The 17,180-nt window shown below is 36.2% G+C and overlaps 1 long non-coding RNA gene across 2 annotated transcripts in view; it reads right to left on the bottom strand.

Annotated features, from left to right (window-relative positions):
• LOC128644039 (uncharacterized) overlaps positions 1-17,180 on the bottom strand; it is a 33,563-nt gene that overhangs the window by 15,792 nt on the left and 591 nt on the right. The window contains exons 2-5 of one of the 2 annotated variants that reach the window (XR_008399913.1): positions 13,705-13,846; positions 11,028-11,130; positions 7,853-7,934; positions 6,804-6,879 (exon numbers count right to left, since the gene is read on the bottom strand). This is a non-coding gene — a long non-coding RNA (uncharacterized LOC128644039). Of the gene's footprint in view, positions 1-6,803; positions 6,880-7,405; positions 7,500-7,852; positions 7,935-11,027; positions 11,131-13,704; positions 13,847-17,180 lie in introns of those variants that run through there. The other variant, XR_008399914.1, reaches the window with a different exon arrangement.

Genomic DNA, 17,180 nt, shown 5'->3' with positions numbered 1-17,180 from the left:
TGTTCTCCGCAGGGCATATTTAGTGGGTACCACCAGCTAATTTTACAGACCACCTAACTAAAGCCAGTATTCAGATCAAATAAGCAAATAAATATTTGTAGTTCAGATTATCATTTAATCAACCTGTGTTAAACTCAGCAATTAATGTGCAATTTGGTTTAAAAAGGGACTCTAAACCCATTTGTTTTCTTTCATGGATTAGATAGAGCAGCAATTTTAAGCAACTTTCTAATTTACTCCTATTCATTTTTCTTTGTTCTCTTGCTATCTTTATTTAAAAAGCAGGAATGTTTAGCTTACCAGCTGGCCCATTTCAAGTTCAGAACCCTGGATAGTGCTTGCTTATGGGTAAGTCGCCAATAAGCAAGCATAACCCAGGTTCTCAACCAAAAATGGACAGGCTCCTAAGCTAAACATTCCTGCTTTTTAAATAAAGATAGCAAGAGAACAAAGAAAGTGATAATGGGATTAAATTAGTAAATTGCCTGCTCTAAATCATAAAAGCATTTTTGGGGGGGGGGGGGTGATTTAGTGTCACTTTAAAGTAAATGTAAAGTTAAAGCATTTACCTAAAGTGAAACGATAGAAGTTAAAAAAAAAAATGAATGAGGGTTTAAGTCATGAAATCTTTAGGATATACTTAACCGTCAGATATATTTCACTATAAACGCTACACGGATAAGCGCTCAAGCTCCGGTCGCCATTTTCAGCAATTTATTGACAGATGACTCATCTGCAATAAACTAATCCCGGGCAGTGACAATTGTGCAAAGGGACTGAACTCAGAGGAGTCATCTGTCAATCAATTGATTAACATGGCGACCGGAGCTTGCGCTCTTATCCGTGTAGCGTTTATAGCGAAATCTCTCGATAAGTATATCCTAAAGATTTCAAAAATGAAACTCATTCATTTACCTTCTATGGTTTCACTTTAGGTAAACGCTTTAACTTTACATTCACTTTAATATTTATAAATAACATCAGGATCATCTTATGATGAAGGCTGCTAGACATGAAGCCAACGCTATTAGACAATAAGGGCCTTTAAATGTCACAATACTAATTGTGCAACATGTAATTCGGCTTCCTCTTATTTGCAAGGAGCACTGAAAGATGTTCCTGCAATTAAATATTGCTCGACTATATTTACATTTTGTAATCTAATACATTAATGATTTATTGCTAGGCTTAAACAACCCCAATTTATATTTTTTGTGTAACAGCAAGTTGGGGGGAAATAAAAAAACAAAAAAAAAACTTATACTTCTATTAGCAAATGTACTTTATTTTCATGCAATTCTTTAAGAGATACTTCTGTAGAAAGTGTGCACTTGTCTGGAGAACTAGAAGGCAGCAGTTTTGCAAGAATGCTTTTGAGCACTAGATGGCAGCAGACTACACACAATGTACAATATTGTTACAAGCATTTTTGCAAAACTCCTACAATATGGTTCTCCTGACACATGGATGCTCCTGAACCTATATGCCTATTTTTTTCTTTTGTTTTACTTAACATAGGATAATAGAATATAAATTTGCTAATAGACATAACATGATACATAGGTTGTCCTGAAAAATGAACACGATTACCAAAAGTTCTAGTATCAGAGAAAAAAATAAAACTACTGCTGCTGATCAAGGCCTATAGATTGCGTTGTTTTTTGTGGTTTGCTCCCCAAATGTTACGTTTTTTGTGAGGTACCCATATAACATACATTAAACATTAGAAAATAACTTTAGTTTACAGAAATAGAATGAGTAAATGCCACCACACGCAAAATTGTAAAGATTCCACTCTCTATCGTATGAGTTAATGTGAAGTGTAAGGAACAGGATCCAACATAACCGATTTGTGAATGTGCGCTGCTTATGTCACACAGGGTGCAAGAATACGAGAGATGGAAGCTTCATCAATTGGCACCACTAAAAGTTTAAAAATAAAAAGTGCAGTTTTGAAGACCGCAGCCAGCACAGGAGGGAAAATAATGTCTTAGCGAGTATTAACCCACTACATGGTGCAGACACATTAAAAGGGACACTAAACCCAATTTTTTTCTTTTTGCGATTCAGATAGATAATGCAATTTTAAGAAAATTTCTAATTCACTCCTAATATCAAATTCTCTTTGTTCTCTTGCTATCTTTATTTATAAAGCAGGAATGTGATGCATAGGAGCCGGCCCATTTCTGGTTGAGAACCTGGGGTTATGCTTGCTTATTGGTGGGTAAATGTAAGATTCCAATAAGCGCTAACCATGGTGCTGAACCTAAAATGGGCTGGCTCCTATGCATCACATTCCTGCTTTTAAAATAAAGATAGCAAGAGAAGAAAAATTAATAGAAGTAAATTAGAAAGTTGCTTAAAATTCCATGCTCTGAATCATGAAAGAAACCATTTAGGTTCAATGTACCTTTAATAAGAAGCTACCTAGAACTAAATGCTAATCTGGATTAAGAATCTAAACCCCCCCCCCCATTTAAAAGTATACAGATTGCAAGCAGCAATATACATATGCTATGTTATATAGCTCACATATACTACAAAGAAAACACCTACCTATGTACCTACTCAAAGAATATCATGAGAATGAAGCAAATTTGTGTGCAAAAAGAAATTGGAGAAGAGATTGTGGGTTTAATATCTCTTTTTAAAGGAATAGTTAGTGGTAGTATCCTTCACTTACAAATGTATATTACCCCTTCCTATTCCTTTAAAAAGGGACATTAAACCCACAATTTCTCTTTTCCAATTTCTTCTTGCTCTCAAACTTGCTTCATACTCATGGTATTCTTTGTTGAGTAGATACATAGGTAGGTGTCTGGAGCACTACATAACATGAAATAGTGCTGCCATCTAGTGCTCTTGCAAATGGATAACATTCTTGTAAAACTGCTGCCATCTAGTGCTCTTGCACATGGATAACATTCTTGTAAAACTGCTGCCATCTAGTGCTCTTGCAAATGGATAACATTCTTGTAAAACTGCTGCCATCTAGTGCTCTTGCACATGGATAACATTCTTGTAAAACTGCTGCCATCTAGTGCTCTTGCAAATGGATAACATTCTTGTAAAACTGCTGCCATCTAGTGCTCTTGCAAATGGATAACATTCTTGTAAAACTGCTGCCATCTAGTGCTCTTGCAAATGGATAACATTCTTGTAAAACTGCTGCCATCTAGTGCTCTTGCAAATGGATAAAATTCTTGTAAAACTGCTGCCATCTAGTGCTCTTGCAAATGGATAACATTCTTGTAAAACTGCTGCCATCTAGTGCTCTTGCAAATGGATAACATTCTTGTAAAACTGCTGCCATCTAGTGCTCTTGCAAATGGATAACATTCTTGTAAAACTGCTGCCATATAGTGCTCTTGCAAATGGATAACATTCTTGTAAAACTGCTGCCATCTAGTGCTCTTGCAAATGGATAACATTCTTGTAAAACTGCTGCCATCTAGTGCTCTTGCAAATGGATAACATTCTTGTAAAACTGCTGCCATCTAGTGCTCTTGCAAATGGATAACATTCTTGTAAAACTGCTGCCATCTAGTGCTCTTGCAAATGGATAACATTCTTGTAAAACTGCTGCCATCTAGTGCTCTTGCAAATGGATAACATTCTTGTAAAACTGCTGCCATATAGTGCTCTTGCACATGGATAACATTCTTGTAAAACTGCTGCCATATAGTGCTCTTGCAAATGGATAACATTCTTGTAAAACTGCTGCCATATAGTGCTCTTGCAAATGGATAACATTCTTGTAAAACTGCTGCCATCTAGTGCTCTTGCACATGGATAACATTCTTGTAAAACTGCTGCCATATAGTGCTCCAGAGCTTAACTCAGCTTTAAAAAAAATAAAAAATTTTTTTTTTAAAAATATATAATTTAATCCCTTCAATGCACAAAGGTGGGGAATCGCCAATCAAAATTAGTTTTTTGGAAATCCCATGCACTGCAGGCCGGGGACCTAATGGACAGCACTCCTAGGCTTCACAGGAGTGCTGGTGATGTCACCATGTACGCACGTGATGACATCACAAAGGGACTGAACCAGGATGCACCGGTAGCAGAAAGGGAGCTGGATGGGGAATTCCTACAAACCCTAGAGAATAACGTACAGTAGACATGGTGTACACTTTTCTCCTCAACTGCATCCATTTGAATAGGTTTTATTTAGGGAACACCTACAACTGGTATCAACTCATTCAGCAATATGCATTTTTTTCCGTTTAACCTCTTAACGAACAGTGCCGTACAGGCGCAGTAGTTTATTAGCCCTAAAGGATGCCGCTGTCCTGGGCTTTCTGCGGCAATCTAGCTGACAGTGGCGAGATTGCTCTATTCTGCATGTCCCACTCGAGAAAAGAGAGCCGTGTGCGAATCCTACACTGCACAAAAGGAAAAAACACACTACAGCCACACTTAATCTTACAAGCTACATGATTAACCCCTACACTGTGTCAAGTTCATACTTTACTGTTATCTTGTGGGATTTAACAAAATTAATCATAGTAAACTTTCTTTAGCGGAGAACGGAAATAAAGGGACATCTAAGGCGCATGATCCCGTGCTAGTCCTGGGACAAGCATACAGATGCTTACATTTGGTCTATAATGGGATGAGGCTACCAAAGACACAGAGGTAACATACGGTCATTTTTTACAGTGATACTAAGGTGATATTTTATCGTCAGCCTTTTACAGATTTGCTACATCACTTTCAAATGATTCAGCATTTGGTTGTCTCTTTAAAAGTACAACTCCATCAGATCTGAAACCGTTTGTCTTAATACAGAATTAAAGGGACACTGAAGTCAAAATAAACTTTTAATGATTCAGAAATGACATGCAGATTTAAGACATCAAAATTTTGCAGTCTTTTTATATTCACACTTTCTGGGGGAACAAGCCCCTACTGAGCACGTGCACAAGCTCACAGGGTATATTTTTCTTTTTAGGAGCATGTCCGTAGGCTCAAGAAGTACGTGCCCATGTCTTAAGCACTGCATGGCACAAGGGTTTGCAACAATGCTCAAGACATCCGCTCGAGCCTACCTCATTATGCTCTTATGAAAAGTTTAAGCAAAAAGGGGGGAGGGAGGGGGAGTGTGAGGTACATTATAAAGAGAAGTAAAATAAAGTGTGTGAGGTACATTATAAAGAGAAGTAAAATAAAGCGTGAGGTACATTATAAAGAGAATTAAAATAAAGTGTGTGAGGTACATTATAAAGAGAAGTAAAATAAAGCGTGAGGTACATTATAAAGAGAAGTAAAATAAAGCGTGAGGTACATTATAAAGAGAAGTAAAATAAAGTGTGAGGTACATTATAAAGAGAAGTAAAAGAAAGTGTGTGAGGTACATTATAAAGAGAAGTAAAAGAAAGTGTGTGAGGTACATTATAAAGAGGAGTAAAAGAAAGTGTGTGAGGTACATTATAAAGAATTAAAATAAAGTGTGAGGTACATTATAAAGAAGTAAAATAAAGTGTGAGGTACATTATAAAGAAGTAAAATAAAGTGTGAGGTACATTATAAAGAGAAGTAAAATAAAGTGTGAGGTACATTATAAAGAGAAGTAAAAGAAAGTGTGTGAGGTACATTATAAAGAAGTAAAATAAAGTGTGAGGTACATTATAAAGAAGTAAAATAAAATGTGAGGTACATTATAAAGAAGTAAAATAAAGTGTGAGGTACATTATAAAGAAGTAAAATAAAGTGTGAGGTACATTATAAAGAAGTAAAATAAAGTGTGAGGTACATTATAAACAGAAGTAAAAGAAAGTGTGAGGTACATTATAAAGAGAAGGAAAATAAAGTTGTACACAAATATTCTGACAGACTGAAGCAAAGAGTTAGTGATCATTACAGCATCCCAGAACCAGTTCTCACCTATAGAGGCAATAGGAAATTAAGTAACTGAACAAGGTACAGTTTATATAGAGGGTGTGCGAGTTCTAGATGTGTTACAATAGTTACATTTTATCTATACTGATGAAACTATGAGATGGTGACAAAACAAGTTGAAATCCTTAAAAATGCCAAATGCTTAAGTTTTGTTTTGTGATTTGGAAATAAACTATTTTAAAACAGCTTTCCTTATTACTTCTATTATCAAATGGGCTTCATTCTCTTGTTATCCTTTGCTGAAAGAACATTGCACTACTGGCAGCTAGCTGAACACATCTAGTTAGCCAATCACAAGAGACAAATGTCTGCAGGAACCAATAAGCAGCTAGCTCCCTTTACTGTAGGATATGTGCATATTCTTTTTTTGACCAGAAATACCAAGAGAAAATTGAAGTGAATTTAGAAGTGAGGTAGACAGATATTCCTTCCACCTGGGCCATGTGAATTTTTAAACCCGGAACCTTAGTGACATAGCATTAAGTGCCATTGCTATGACAATGAGACTTAAGCAATTTTAATAAATAAAAATTAAAAAAAAACACAACCCCCCTGCTGTGTTCAGTCTGGTAACCATTTTCCTAAACCAAGTAAGCAGAACATAAAAGGGATATGAAACCCAAATGTTCTGGGTAGCGCTTGCCGATTGGTGGCTAAATGTAGCCAATAATCAGCAAGCACTACCCAGGGTTCTGAACCAAAAATGGGTGGCCTCCTAAGCTTACATTCCTGCTTTTTCAAATAAAGATTAAGAGAACGAAAATTTGAAAGTTGCATGCTCTATCTGAATCATGAAATAAAAACCATTTGGGTTTTTATATCCCTTTTAGATGCAGGGAAACAAAAATGCAAGCATTGAAAGTTGTAAATGCTACATCTTCACAACCACTCATGCTTACCTGGGCTGATGTAACGGAGAAATGTTTCATGTAGACATTTTGTCCAGTGCTTGAACATCTGTATATAAAACAAAATCTATATACAGAAAACAGAATTAGTGTAAGAAACTAGACAACCTGGTGCTCTAAATGCACCCAGTGTACAAAAAGTACAGAGTTAAAGTTGCCTTTCCAATATTTAAGCCAAACATATTATACATATCATACATAATAAATTATACATAATTATAAAAATATTGTACAATAGATAACCAAACAAACTGAAATCTGATTAGCTTCCCATGATCACAGACAGTGAGAGCAGCCGCACTCTACTCTCACTATCCGTGAACACTTCAGCAGACACAGAATTCAATGTGTTCAGTTACCATACTACGAATTATAACTTTATACAGAATAATATATAAATATATATATATATATATATATATATATATATATATATATATATATATATATATATATATATATATATATATATATATATATATATATATATATATATATATATATATATATATATATATATATATATATATATATATATATATAGCAACGTAGCATTCTGAACACGGATGAATCTGGTTGAATCCTTGTCATACTTGAATGGTGCCCAGCGAACTCTCATTTTGTTCAGCAGAATGACGTAGCAGATGTGTCCTTTTCATGCAGCAAACAGCAGCTTGACCGGATTACCTTAAACAAAGGTAAATGGGAGATGCACAGGAGACAGATATACATGCACAATAGACCAAGAAAAAAAAAAAATGCCAAAAAGGCATTTGGAGGTACAGATTGGAATCTGCCTAGCTTTCCATGATCACAGGTGGTGAGAGCAGTCGGCCGCACTGTCCCCACTGCCTATAAACACAGAATACAATGTATACCTCCACCTGCCTTTGTTATGGCAAATGATCAAACATCAAATCATAAAACCTTAGCTTAACATCAGAATTAAGGTTTCTGCTTTATAATTTATAAAGCAGTTGGTTACAAAATCAAATCTAATATATGGGAAAGGCAACAGTAGCCCCAGTCTCTGTCCTTACCAACTTGCAGCCTGGATGTCAGCAGACGCAGTCGAGGTGAAGACCTCTGTACATTATGGCCTCTCGCTTCACATTGCTAGATCTGTTGAGAGGAAACAAAGTTTCAGTTCTTGCACAGCAATACATAAGTAGCTATAAAAAGTAATGTTTGGTTTTTTTAGCTATCCCTATATAAGGCAAATACAGAGAAGGGGGGGTGTAGTGAAGTGTGCTTCTCGCACTGCATGATAAACACAAATATGATCATTCATGTACAGATTATAAGAGCAACCCCCCCCCCCCCATATCTGTCTAAAAGGTAATGGAAAGAAAGTATTTTCTATCTTTCACATCTGTTTCCCAATGGTGTGTAAATATATGTTAACATAACAAAAGTGACATAGGGACACAGAAACAAAATTACAACACATAAGAAAATACAGTAATATTTAAACTTAAACATGGTTTTAAAATATAACTCTAGGATGCTTGACTTATAAATTAAACATTCACGATTCAGCTACAGTATATAATTTTTAACAACTTTCCAATTTATATTTCTATTACCAAAATTTGCTTTATTCTTTTTGGTATCCTTTGTTGAAGAAAAAAAGCCAAGTCGGCTGAAAGGAGCCCAGGAGTGTGCACGTAAAATACAAAGTCTGTCGAAAGAACTGAAATAAGAGGGCAGTCTGCAGAAGCTTAGATACAAGGTAATCAGAGGTAAAAAGTATATTTAATATAACTGTTATGCAAAACTGGGGAATGGGTAATAAAGGGATTATCTATCTTTTTAAACAATGACAATTCTGGTGTAGACTATCCCTTTAACAAAAGGATACTAAGCATAATTGATAACAGAAATAAAATAGGAAACTTGTTTAAATGGATTAGATAGAGAGATATTTTAAAAAGGACAGTGCACCTAAAAATGTTCTCCAATTTAAATTGTTCTCAATGATCCCTTTTACCTGCCGGAGTGCATTTAATGGTTTCCAATTAACTCCTTTACCCCTATTTTGGCATTTGAAATAGCTTATTTAGCTTGTGGTTTCCCAACCTATACTGAAAGTTTTGATACTTCTCAGCTATTGCATAACCTAAGTAAACACAGTCATCAGAAGAAATTACACTCACAGTGGGGTGCAGGATAGTAAAGTAATACAATTATTATTTTCCATTGTTCCCTCTATGTATTGAGCTTTAGTTTTCCAGAGAAATATAAGATAAGGAAGCAAGTGTGTGTACACATCGTGATAACATAATGAGATCTGATATTAACTGAAACTCAACCCATTGTAATAGGCTGTGGTTTAAAAGCACAAAACCAGCTACTTCATATACATAAATAAACCTGAAAATGCAATTTCTCACATTTTATCTACTGCAGCTGGTATAAACAAGTCATTGAAAATAAATTAATATAAAAACTATTTTACAGTGTACTGTCCCTTTAAAGGGACAGTCTACACCAGAATTGTTAGTTTTAAAAGATAGATAATCCGTTGTTTACCCATTCCCTAGTTTTGCATAACCAACAGTTATATTTATATATATTTTACCTCTGTGATTATCTTGCATCTAAGCCTCTGCAGACTGCCCCTTTGTTCTTTTGACAGACTTGCAGTTTAGCCAATCAGTGATGGCTCCCAGGTAACTTCACGTGCACAGTATTATCTATACGAAAAACATTAACTAACACCCTCTAGTGGTGAAAAACCTGTTAAAATGCATTAAGAGGCGGCCTTCAAAGTCTAAGAAATTAGCAAATAAACCTCCTAAGTTAAGCTTTCAACTAAGAATACCAAGAGAAAAAAGAAAAATTGGTGATAAAAGTAAATTGTTTAAAATTACATGCCCTATCTAAATCATGAAAGTTTTTTGGGACTAGACTGTTCCTTTAAGTTTCATTTTTTTACCACTGGCTGTTATGATCCCATGTGCAAGCAAGTAAACATTTACATTAAAAGGGACAGTCTAGTCAAAATTAAACTTTTATTATTCAGATAGGACTTGTAATTTTATTCAACTTTCCAATTTACTTTTATTATCAAATTTGCTTTGTTTTCTTCTTATTCTTGGTTGAAACTAAACCTAGGTAGGGTCATATGCTAATTTCTAAGTCCTTGAGGGCTGCCTCTTACCACATTTTTTAAATTGCTTTTAACAAGAGACTGTGGGCCATATAGATAATACGGTGTTCAGGCACAGGGAGTTATTTAAGAGTTAGCACAGCACAATACTAAATGCAACTCAATAGATTTGATATAGTCACATTCATGTGATCAGGGGGGCTTTCAGAAGGTTCTTAGATACAAAGTAATCAGAGGTAAATTTTTTTTTTAAATATTATTAATATAACTGCTGGCTGTGCAAAACTGGGGGGGGGGGGGTAATAAAGGGATTATCTGTCTTTTAAAACAATAATTCTATCGTAGACTGTCCCTTTAATAAATAGCTGCCTATGCTTGTCAATCTTGCTTAAGAAGCTAAAACACTTTGTTTTATCTCAGAAAAAAAAAAAAAGCTATATTGCCCCACAACATACTATTTAATGCCCCTTTAAGAGACAAGATAGATATACACTAGGACTATCAAATTCTTTCCCTATTCCTTTAAGGATAAAAGTACAGTCAGGCCTCAAAAAGACACTGCAAGGACAAGTGGACAACATTACAGGGTCATTATAGTGGTAAAATTACATCAGTTCAAATATGTAATTGTAAGACTAGTGATCCTGCACCACTGTGTGGGTTAACACACAGTAGAAATACTGCTTGGGACCCCCAGAGCAGTGCTGGTCCCAATCAGCAGCACTTTCTGCTTGGGACTAGCAGTGCTCTGTGGGTCTTGAGCAGGACATTGTCTAATGCTATGTGTTTAGTCCCAAGCAGATACAATCAGTAGCACAACTCAGATGTTTAACTAGCGCCACCAATTGGGACCAGCACTGCTTTGCTGGTCCGAAGAAGTACTTCTACTCTGTGTTTACCCCTTTGCGGGTTAAAACACACAATAATGCAGGGTCGCTAGTCGTAAAATTCCATTTGCTAATAACAAATTAGAGCATGTAATGGTTTGACTATTATCACCATTTAATTATACTATATGTCTGCAACAAAAATGATCTACTGTTATACAGGAAACAGCTTGAATACGATGAATTTAATGTCTTTTACAACAATTTAACTCTTACCTGGTTTAACAAAGGAGGCAGAGACATTTCTTGACAATGAAGTAGACCCTGTAAGTGTTGGCTGTATGTCACCTGGTGCTGTAGATCTGTACTTTAGCATCACCTACAGATACGGGGGGAAAAAAAAAAAATACATACTACTTAAAGGGACATTCCAGTCAAAATCTAAATGCACATAGATGAATTACATCTTTGATTAGAAACATATTTACAATATACATTTATTAGCAAAAATGTTTCTAGTAAAAGTTATCACTATTTTAGTGTTAACATTTTTCTCTGCACGTGCATGTGAAGCATTGCTAGATATTGTCACTATACCCACATTTTAAATAATGCAGCTGCTCAGATCATCACTGGGGCTTGTATCATGTCAGCAATGAACAAATTGAGTAATTACCAGATGGTACCAGCACCTTAGGCTCTCTAAGCAAGTGCTGTGTTTAAAATGCTGGTGCACGGTGCATACTTAAATACACTTTGGAAACAGCTATAGCTTTTATTAGAAGCATTTTTGATAATGCATTTATATTACAAAATTGCTTCTGTTCAATACCGAAATGCACCCATGTGGTTTCCAATTTTGGCTGGAATATCCCTTTAACGTAAGAAACAGGACATTGTGGTAAATTTGCATTGCCTATAGTTAATACTCAAGTAGAAAATGCAGAGATAAAACACTTAGAATGAACCTTAGATATGAACATAAAGTCTTAAGGTCTATATTCTGGGCTATACAGCATATTTAGCGGGTTTAAGTGGTTAGCTATTTGACCAAATGCTTCAAAACTACCACCTAACAGTCACTCCATATCATCATTTCATAAATGCAACAATTATAAATTAAAGAGCATAAGAAGGGAAAGAAGAGTAAGAAATCCAGGTGTCTGTGGAATGGTAGAAAAGGATCAGGAAATAGGTTAGTAAAGATTTGGTAATTATAGACAGTGACAGAGCAATATTAAATACAACAAGAGTTTACCATGAATGTTAGTTGTGCATTTTCTAGGCTGGGCTTGCATGGGACATATGATGGGGAGCATGACCTAAGGCTGAGGAGACAAACGTGTAATGTACCACAGTATATAACTAGCCTTGGTAGCTTCAGCAGGGGCCCTCTGCTTCCACTTCCCAAAGACACAGCTGCTATGAAGACCGTTTACTGTACCTACTGCTAATGAACATATGGAGAAGAGAGATCTTTGCCAAAGAGGAGTTACTTGGATATAGCATGTGTGATGCAGTCATGTAGGAAAAAGACGACAAGGGTTCTTAGAGTACTTTGAAAAGGAGAGATATAGTGGTCATGTACTTTAATAGGAGAAATGCATTAGGCTATTTTTATTTAATATAGACTATAAAGTCAGAAACTTTACTTTGAAAAATAGGGGAAAAAGGGAAAATTCAAAATGCTATATTAGAGGTAAATTATTTTAATTTTAAATTATCATGCTCATAGGCGTCAAGAGACAATTTACAATCCACCATAGCTTTACAGCTGTATCCATGGGCACAGGGAGCAGGCGCGCACTGCTCCATATGTCCAAAAAAACAGCTGCCACCATGTGCAGAGAGCTCACTGTAACATCTGCCAGTGATCATGTTGGGTCTAACAGGTAAGAAGAACGTAAATTATGCTGTTAAGCAGCCATTGAAAATAAGGGGGGGGATAAAATGCCATGCTAGAGGCAGTAATTTATTTTAGACTATACATGCCCAAAAGGCTTCAGAAACAGTTTACACCCCACCATAGCCTTACAGCTGTAGCCACGGGCACCAGAAGCAGGTGCGGACTGCTCTTAGTGTCCGTAACTACAGCTGCCACCATGTGCAGAGAGCTCACTGTAACGTCTGCCAGTGACCATGTTGGGACTATCAGGAAGGAAGAAAGTAAAATTATGCTGTTAAGCAGCCATTGAAAATAAGGGGGGGGGAGAATGCCATGCTAAAGGCAGTAATTTATTTTAGACTATACATGCCCAAAGGCTTCAGAAACAGTTTACACCCCACCATAGCCTTACAGCTGTAGCCACGGGCACCAGGAACAGGTGCGGACTGCTCTTAGTGTCCATAACTACAGCTGCCACCATGTGCAGAGAGCTCACTGTAACGTCTGTCAGTGACCATGTTGGGAATATCAGGAGGGAAGAAAGTAAAATTATGCTGTTAAGCAGCCATTGAAAATAAGGGGGGGGGGGATGCCATGCTAAAGGCAGTAATTTATTTTAGACTATACATGACCAAAGGCTTCAGAAACAGTTTACACCCCACCATAGCCTTACAGCTGTAGCCACGGGCACCAGGAGCAGGTGCGGACTGCTCTTAGTGTCCGTAACTACAGCTGCCACCATGACAGAGAGCTCACTGTAACGTCTGCCAGTGACCATGTTGGGTTTTACGGGAGAGAAGTAAATTATGCTGTTAAGCAGTCTTTGAAAATAGGGGGAAATAAAATATAATCCTAGGGGCAGAAATTAATTTTAGACTAGTCACATGTCCAGAGGCTTCAGAAACAGTTTACACTCCACCATAGCTTTACAGCTGTAGTCACGGGCACCAGGAGCAGCCGCGGACTGCTCTTAGTGTCCGTAACTACAGCTGCCACCATGTGCAGAGAGCTCACTGTAACGTCTGCCAGTGACCATGCGACACCTACATATTAATAACCTGTACTTACCTGCAACCTGGTCTCACAGCCTTGTGGAAGAAAATTAAGCTGTCATATGCTTGAAGTTTCCATAAAACCATTCTGCCATCCAACACCTGTTTCTAACCACTGGAGCCATTTTTGAGCTGGACAGATATTCCGAACAAGCCAGCTAGAAGAGACAAAATAGACTTAATACATTTACATTATAGATTCCAGAGAAGTAACCTAGCAGAGGTAGTCAGGCTATGGCAACAGTATACTAAAGGGATTTATTATAATAATTTGAGAAACCATTATTTAGCCTGTGAGAGAGAGAAAATATATATATATTTTTTTTTTTTTTTTGAGTACTTGTACAAATGCACCGATACTTAAACCGGTACCTCCAATTCCAACCCATATGCCATCTTGTGGCATTTTTCAAACTGCATGTTCCCATTTCATTTTAAGCTGGAGTGGAGACTTAACTAAAAATTGTTCTGCCAATACAAATTGCTGTTATTTGTATTATTGTACATCAGAGCAGTCATTCAGACAAACCCCTGAAGTACTGGGCAGTTAATAAACAGATTTAATGGCCCAAAAATATCTTTCTAACCCATGCAGTAGTGTGAAAAGTGAAAGACTGTTCAGCTTAGCGTCAAACGTCCTTGCTGTTAGCAAAAACAGACTTATAGCTGAACATGCAGAGATGCTTCTGTTCCTTAATAAGAATTTTCCACTAACTTTTGAAAAAATTGCTAGATTGCCTGTTATACTACTAGTTCTCGTCTTGCACAATTGTGCTCAAAACATATTGTACTCTGAGGAACAACCTTAGCCAGGACTGGACTGGGAATAAAAAGCAGCCCTGGAAAAATATGAAGACCAGCCCTATTTTCTGTTGAGTCAGTAGAATGCAAATGCCCCATTTTTCTCAAAGGGGATTACTGGGATACTCCTTCCTCAATATTATTTTCAGAATTAAATTATATTACTTTGTATTAAGTACAAATGTTAGATTGATGAGTTATATAGGCACCCTACAACCCAATTGCACCCAGTAATCCCCCCTTTAAATTGTAGCTTTCCAGCCCTAGCTGCTGCAGCTGTTATTTATTGTTGTTTTTTACATGGTATTGTAATATTATTTATAAACATGTTCTGTAAACTTTGTGACCACAAGCACATAAAACTGTTTTATTATTTCAAAATGTCTTTTGAGATACATAATAATTATAAAGAAGTGATCTTAAATCATTACTCTGTAATGTGCTAGGTAAACTGTCACGACATAAAAAAGTATCGGTAATTGGTATCGGTGAGTATTTGAAAAAAAGTATTGGTACTTTTACTCGGTCTCAAAAAAATGGTATTGGTGCAATCCTAATACACACACACACACACTGCTGGAGTGCATTGCATTGTTTACAAGTAGCTAGTTTACCCTTATTTTGGCATTTGAAATAGCTGATTTAGCCTGTGGTATCCCAAACTATACTGAAAGTTTTTGGACTTAAAAGGACAGTCATTTTGGGAACAAAAACCATTTAAAAAAAAAATTTACTTGACATTTACATTTTTATAATTAAAATCCATTAATATTGTTTGTGCATTTCAAATTTATGAGCTTCCCAGGGCAGGGCAGTCATACGACCCCTGTGTACACCTGCTCATGCAGACTGCCTGGCTTATTCATCCGCGCACAGAAACTGAGCAGTGTTTGAGCATGCTGGTGCACCGGCAACCAATCAGCCTTCTCTGCAAGCTGACATCTCCAAGGCAACCACAAAGCGTCCTCCGTGTCTGCAGCTCAATTTGAGCAGATCTGCATGCAGTGGGTGTTCATTTTCTATTATGAGACCAGCAGAACTAGAACAGCTATGTTTTAAATGAAGAAAAGTGTCTGTTTTGTTTACCAAGCCCCTTACAGCAAGTGCCCCAGACTACCTCATCAACAGTGCTAAACTGGGAGCTCCCAAGTACGTTTGTAAAAGGTTTTATACTGGATTTTTAGATCAGTATCTGTGTATCTTATTCTTTATAGTAGTGTCTATTACATGCAGTTAAAGGGACACTGAACCCAAATTTTTTCTTTCGCGATTCAGATAGAGCATGCAATTTTAAGCAACTTTCTAATTTACTCCTATTAATTTTTCTTCGTTCTCTTGCTATCTTTATTTGAAAAAGGCACCTAAGCTTTTTTTTTTCGTTCAGAACTCTGGATAGCACTTTATTGGTGGATGAATTTATCCACCAATCAGCAAGGACAATCCAGGTTGTTCACCAAAAATGGGCCGGCATTTAAAAACTTACATTTCAAATAAAGATACCAAGAGAATAAAGAAAATTTTCTAATAGGGGTAAATTAGAAAGTTGCATGTTCTATCTGAATCACGAAAGAAAACATTTGGGTTCAGTGTCCCTTTAAATGAAAATTGGTGTATACTGTCCCTTTAATGATTTCATATACTTGTAGTTGCTTAATCAAAATAAAAGCCATTAACTTGTAATGTGTTAGTAAAATATATTTTACATCATAATCCCTTTATTATCTATTCCCTAGTTTTGCATAACCAACGCCGTTATAGAAATATACTTTTTACCTCTGATTAACTTGTATCAATGCTTCTGAAGACTGCCTCCTTATCTCAGACCTTTTGACAGACTTGCATGTCAGGCAATAAATGTGCTTACTCTTAATTAAATCCACGGCCACGTGCACAATGTTATTTATATGAAACACATGAACTAAAGCCCACTAGCAGTAAAAACTGTCAAATAAAAGGCGGCCTCCAAGGGCTTATGAGCCTACCTAGGTTAGCTTTACACTAAGAATACAAAAATAACAAAGCAAATTGGAAAGTTGTTTAAAATTGCATGCACTATCTGAATCATGAAAGTTTAAGTCTGACTAGACTGTCCCTTTAAGTCCAAGTAATTGACAAACTAAGTAAACACAGCCAGCAGAAGAAATGACACTCCTGGTGGTTAGAAGAGATAACTAAATAAAATACCTTTTCCATTGTAAGTATTGGGGTTTGGTTTACAAACAGAGACAAGATAAGGAAGCAAATGTGTGTACACAAACTGGTAACATAATTAGATAAATTGTACCTGCAAGGTCAGTCAACCAAGTTTAAAACCAGAAATGTAATATCTTATAAATAAACCTGAAAATGCAATTTCCCATACACTTTATATACTCTGCAGCTGGTATAACAAGTCATTGGAAATTCATTATGCAAAAAACAATTTTACTGTATACTGTCCCTTTAAATAGAAAGGTAAAAACAGAAATGTGCATAAATGCATTTAAATAGAAGCATTTTCACAATACTGTATACAAAACATGCTCAAACACAAAAAAAGCCCACTGAATGAATTTAAAGAGTAATATACTAGCAGGCAAGTTTTTCCTTTTTTTTAAAAAAATAAAAAAACCTTCCTTGTGCAAGTGAGTAATACACTCATTTATTTAAAATGTTGTCTATTTCTATTGGATACTTCTAGAGACATTTACA

The sequence above is a fragment of the Bombina bombina genome, unplaced genomic scaffold, assembly GCF_027579735.1.
Source record: "Bombina bombina isolate aBomBom1 unplaced genomic scaffold, aBomBom1.pri scaffold_511, whole genome shotgun sequence".
Lineage (NCBI taxonomy): Eukaryota > Metazoa > Chordata > Amphibia > Anura > Bombinatoridae > Bombina > Bombina bombina.
This window is presented reverse-complemented; position numbering and strand designations above follow the sequence as displayed.